The 6,304-nt window shown below is 36.6% G+C and overlaps 1 protein-coding gene across 1 annotated transcript in view; it reads right to left on the reverse strand.

Annotated features, from left to right (window-relative positions):
- LOC135201621 (galactokinase-like) overlaps positions 1-6,304 on the reverse strand; it is a 63,513-nt gene that overhangs the window by 40,748 nt on the left and 16,461 nt on the right. The window lies entirely within an intron of this gene.

The following is a 6,304-nucleotide window of genomic DNA, read 5'->3' on the forward strand; positions in this document are numbered from 1 at the left end:
AACATCAATTCAAGGGTGGTCTGTCATACCCATGAGTGCTGTAGTTTTGCTCCTTTGCAACACAAGATATGTTTATGACCTGTCCTGGTGTTTGTGTGTTTGGGGTGAATAAATACCTCACATAGTGCATTTTAGGCTTTACTCTGGTTCTTTGCAGTGTGCCTTCAGCCCCTAGCTGCAACCAATTTCGTTCCTTTTACTATACCTCTGGTCTTATTCTCTTACTTACCACCCTCTCCTAACAGTTGATTCATAGCGCAACTGCAAGGATTTCCTCCTGTTACTGTTACACCTCTCAAACATTTTTGCTGTCAATTTACGTTTCAATGCTGAATGACCTTATAAGTCCTAGTGCTTGCTAAACTCGATATTCATCATCATCACCTTAGCTGCTGACCGTCTCATTCTTTTTACTTTACCTACATTCATAGTTCCTGTTATGCCTTTTAAAACTGTTTTACTCTGGTTCAATGTTGAATGACCTCATAGGTCCCAGTACTTGGCCTTTTTTCTAAATTGTATTCCACTCCATTCCACGTGAATGTGAGACATTAAACCCATTAGTTTAAAAGTGTGATCAACTAAAGAGTGCAAGAACAGGGGTTGTAAAATAAAAAAAAATAAAAAATGGAAATTAGTAAACCATTGTAGACAAGTAATTTTACCTGGATGTACTGGGGTTAATGCCCAATATATGAGAAAGGAAAGTTTAGAAAATTTAGTTCAGACGACGCCAAGCTTCACAATTGACTATACAGATTATTCCAAGTGTGCTAACAATATACATGGATGTAAATGCTGCTAATGAATATGAAAAGCAAACTTCAGTAATTTATCCATTACACCAAATGGATTCCAAAAATAAACCAGATGTAGCTCTTGGCTGTCGATAATGCTTTACATGAAGTATGGTAATCAACTAAGGCAGTTTGAAAATATTAAAATGCTACAATAGATGCTTGAGAGTTGTGCCATGATTGGCTCATTGGCAAAAATCCCGTGGGGAATATCTCAAAACAAAAACATCTGTAGCTGCAGGTAAGTGGCAATAGGTAGAACTCCAGAAATCATCTGTGAAGAAAAAATAATGTGAACATTTGTCATACGTAATCAAAGATCTTTGGGTTACGGCCTTTGCTCGATGAAAACTTCTGACAACTGTTTAGTCAGTCGAAGACGAGACATTATATCAACTCGTTTGGAAAACTAAAACTTTGTACTCTGCTAATCCAGAATGCAACGAAATTTAGGCCATGAAAATGGAGATTAACTGTAAACATCATTAATCAAGCGTTCTGGAAAACGAGTTACATTCCCCAAGAAAACTAAATGAGAATGAGAATTAATCAATACAGTGAATATTACCAGATGTATTTGCATTACTAAACAAGGGTCAGGCAAATGACATTAATCGATAATGCCAGGATGACGTCTATGCTTAACTGGGTAATGAATAATTGTTATCTTGTGTATTAGTCCCGTGCAGTTGAAAGATTGATGTCTCTGTTTGGTGACATTTTTGTTTGTTGAGATGTTCTTGTTTATTTATTTATCTTGCAGGCAGGTGCTCTAACTGGTCAAAATGACTGCATATAAGGAGATTTTCCTAGAGATTTCACTAAAAAAAATTATACGAATTCTTTATTCTTTTATGACGCGAATTCGAAAGTTACTGAGTACATATTTCGTCTGTGCCTTGACCAACACCCTCACTAGTTTTGTTCCTTAGTAACTGAGAAATTTATTCTAGGACATTTCTGCCAAAGTTTTGTAGTTTCCCTTCCTTAAAATCTTACATATGTATCCTTTGAAAATTTATTCTTCCTCTCCAGCCAATGGGGAAGGTCGTTACAAAACTCTCTAGCCATTGAGAGAAGCTAACAAGAAAGAGCTCGTTTTCTCCTCTGGTGGAGGCCTCTGATTGGCTAAGAATTCTTAGACGTCTTAAGAGTTCGTTTGGTCAAGTTAAGACACCGTCATAATCCTTCGAGAGTTATGGGTGTTAATACGTGTCAATAGGAGTTTTTGAGGTTCCTTTGTGCAGAATGGGCTTAGGCAGGTAAGATTGATCAAGAGAATTTGTTGGTTCAGTGGTTGTTATTCTAGATTAATTATTAGCTATAAAAGACAAAGTATAGTGATAAATTGCTGTAAAATATTAGGACATCCAAAGGTGCCCTTGATAGAGGTTAAACAGGCTTTGTACTCTCGAGAGTCTTAAGGAGGCCTGTTAGTTTGGGAAGGTTTAATGGGCCTTATATCGCCCTATGGATCCGTTTTACGTGTTCAACATTTTAATGCTGAATTAAGTGTTCATATTTTGAGTATTCAACATGATCTATTATAGCGAAGTTCGTAAGGCGTTTCTCAAGCAGCGCTCGGCCCCCATGGAGTCTGTGGGATTAAGATCCAAAAGTTCAGCAGTTTTCCTCGATATTAGGAACTTTGATTTATTTTATTAAGCTTAGACTGAAAATAGTTTGGCAAACTTAAGGTAACTCTCCATCAAGTACGTTTTTCTTATTTTAGGCTAGACTGAAAATAGCTATTTAGTAAGCTTATGAAGATAACGCTCCATCGGTACAGGTTTTTGCAATTACGGTAGTCTAGAGAATTCACATAAGCTTGAGATTAACTATTCATATATTTTTAATACGCAGGTAAACACTGCATCGTGCAGGTGTTATCGGTTTAAAAGCGATAGCCCACAAGTAATGGTTTTATCAGTGTAATTACGATAGTTTTGAGACTTGTCTAGCCATCTTGGTGTTAATTTCAGGGCTTTAGTTTTAAGAGGCACAGGATTTGTAATATATTGAATTATTATAATAATGCTGGAGTTCGGAGTTTGTCAGAAGTGTGCATCGTGTAAAGTTTTCTCGGAAGCCTTAACCGTTTAAGTATTTATGCTTTAGCAAAACTAATGAACGTTATACCAAATAGCGTTGCAGATCAGTTGCATATGGCGCTGAAAGTAAAACACGTATGAAAGGTCTTGGCGTCTAGTTGAGGTAAATTTGTAAAACTAAAATGTAAGGCGAAGCAAAAATCTGATAACACTGTTGTCTTTGTTGGGCAACTAGTTATATTTTTAAAACTAATATCTGCGTTAACCGATGTCGTAGAAAATAAATCAAGACTAAATTGAAGCTACATTCTCTCTTGTACTGTATTAGTCTGAATCAAACGGTAACAGAACTGAGCAGAAATGTGTGGACTAAATATCTATTGAGTACGTAAACTTGCGAGCTTGTCAGAAGTGATGCTGTAAATCTGAAAGTTGAACCCTCTAAAGGGAGAAAGTTTTGAGCCTAATTGAAGGTAAGAACTCTTTACAGAACTTAGTGTTTTTGATAGTATAGTGTTTTATGAAATTTTGTAAGTTTATACTTACTCTAAATCTTGCTAAAAAGAACACTTTCCCAAACTCGACACACACACACAGTGACTAGCTGAATTAATATGGATTTTTTTGTACGTCAAAGTACCCATTATTACCATGTCCGTTTATAGCTCCATAACTTCCTGATATTAAAGATTTCCCTCAATCTTGTCTTGTTTAAGTGGGATAAGTCGGCGGTTTAATATAGTTTCGAGTGTGTGGTAGAGACTGTCAGCTCAGCCTACAGTAAACTATGAATGATCATCAGTGAGTGGGTATTGCATACCACAGTGTTCATTGCCGTGACGCTGGTTTGTTTAGATAAATCCAGACTTAAGCCAGCACGGGCAAGTTATCCCAAGGTGGTCCAGAAGGCTCATAAGGTGAAGGGAATAGGAAGCCTGGTATGGTCCTCAGAGCTCTTACACCAACTTTCTCTTGAAAAGTTAGAATCTGTGGTTGAGGAAATAAGAGCAAATAATCACAAGTCTGTTTTTAATAAAAGCACTTTTATATTCAGTTTTGACTGCGGTATATTGTACTGTATTTAATAAGATCTGCATTAGCGGGTACAGTATTAGTCATGTTATGGCCTTTAATATACTATAAGAATTTATCCAAAGTACTTGTTTTAATTGGTTATTCATGGCCGATTTTCGTAATGCACTTTGAAACCCTGGTGACCTTTTTTATTTTTTTCTAAATTCCTAGGGTAAATAAATTGGGTTTATGGCCGTAAGTCTTAAAATAACTCGTTCCTATGGAATAACTTGGTTTAAAGTAGGTATTCTTGGTTCATTATCAACAATTTGTGTGATTTGAATAAACAGAAGTTACTGTAACTAATTAAAGGCGATATTCTAATCTTAGAAGTTATTAGTGTAATAAATTATATAAACTTATCAAAACTTTTCAATATTTGCTTGTCTTGCCAGTGGAGCTTGTAGAAATTATAACCTGGATATCTTTTAAGGTATAGTTGTGTGTTGACGCATATTTTTACTTTTTTCTCCACTTAATTTTTTTTTTTTTTTAATTTCAATGATTGTTGAATATAAAGTATTTCGACATCCTTTTGCTTTAGTGATTCTCTTCTGTATATCAATGAAATGAGTTAATTGAATTTGCTACCCTGAGTTTGAATTCAGTGACCGGGGTCAGGCTAACCTGTTAGCCAAGGAAATAGGCCTATGTATACACCTATACTGTTTTTTTCCATCTGTCCATCCGCTTGTGGTGTTTGCGCATGGTAACACTGCGTCCCGGTCTTTAAATATCTTATTTCGAATATAAACGGTGTAATTCGCATACAGTAAATTATTAAAACTTTTCGGTTGCAAATGTACACCCAGATATCCTTTTGTTTACCCAAAACTTACACAGAGTAAGTATTTAAAGCCCGGGACGCAGTGTTACCAAGCGCGACCACCACAGGCGGATGGACAGATGAAAAAAACAAAAACAAAAAAACAAGAGTACAGTCACTAATTGGTGGTCATGTTTACGTATCTTGATATCTTAAATTTCAGTGGATTTGAGATTTGATTTTCCTGACAATTTATGATGTATGTGTAGCCTAGTCTGTTGGTAAGTCGTGAGGTCCAAATCAGGACTCGTACGCACGTGGACATCTTATCCCCACCCTCCACAACCCCCCACACTAAATAGCTTTCCCATGGTAAGGACTAGTGCTGACATATGGCTAGTTGTAAAGGCGATTAGTAATTAGATGTTTATTACATAATTTCATTAGTTAAGGCTTTTAACACATGCATACAGACCCTGTTTTGTTACGCTATTTGTTTTTGTGGTGGAGTGATTCTTTATCGATTATCTTTGTATCTCGTGTCAAGTCAAGTTTTTTTTTTCACATTTGTCTTAATAAATTTGACCACCCACTCTCCCCCCCACACACACCATCACCCCTTCCCCATTGATGATTGCAAGTTCATATAGGTCTATAGTAGGATTTCGAGATGAAGATAGGTTGCCATGAACGGCAATGATTAAAATGAAAGGTGAAAAAAAATCTTACTAATAAAGTATGGTACTAGTGTAACTGAACTCTACCACTTCATCTTTGTCTTAAAAGGTATATTATTTTTCTCAGGGTTGTTACGTGAGGGATTAAGAGCGCAGAGGTCAGGCCGGTTCACAGAATGGAATATTACATTATGAACTCCTCCCAGAAGGAAGACTCCAGGCTTGCTATAGGCTAATTCGGTCGAGCAAAGTTTTGAGTCTAATCGGGAATACACTTACTTGTCAACTTCGATTTACCATTGGTGAGTAAAATACCCATACTAAAGTTTTAATTGTATTAGCGTTGTGCAATTCAAGAGTTTTGCATGTAGCGTATTTTGTGTATCTTGAAATTCTTGCAAGTAGACCCAAGTTATAATAGGTATAATCATTACGGTCTTTAGTACTAACTTTCGTAACTTCTGTCTCAGTAACGTTTTCATTTCATTTCAGAAAAAGTTCAGCGCGAGAAAGAGAGGGAATGTTAGAAAAGGACATTTCACATTTCAAGGCGAGGTACCTTGAGTAACATGGCTTCTAGAGTTCGTCCAGTCTAGATATGCAAATCTTCAGCATCTCTTCATACAGTCAGCAACGAGTAATGCTTCTGGAGTTTCCTTAAATATAGACTTCATGGTACTTTTTAGATAACTTCGTTGCCTCCGGTGTTTGATCAGGATTTGGGAAGTAATGGGGAGTTTAATGCTGCTGTCCAAAGGTTTTGGAGAGGGGGGAGGGGAGAGGGGAGAGAGAGACTCTTCTAGATAGTTTGAATTGAAGTAGGTGACAGTATGCTAGCATAGTTACCTGATCCACATTCGAAACTGATGTGAATGTAATGTTTGATGTCCTGAAATGGTTGGAAGTTTATTTTCGAGTTCAGTCTAAAGATCAGAAAGA

Source organism: Macrobrachium nipponense, chromosome 28 (assembly GCF_015104395.2).
Source record: "Macrobrachium nipponense isolate FS-2020 chromosome 28, ASM1510439v2, whole genome shotgun sequence".
Classification (NCBI taxonomy): domain Eukaryota; kingdom Metazoa; phylum Arthropoda; class Malacostraca; order Decapoda; family Palaemonidae; genus Macrobrachium; species Macrobrachium nipponense.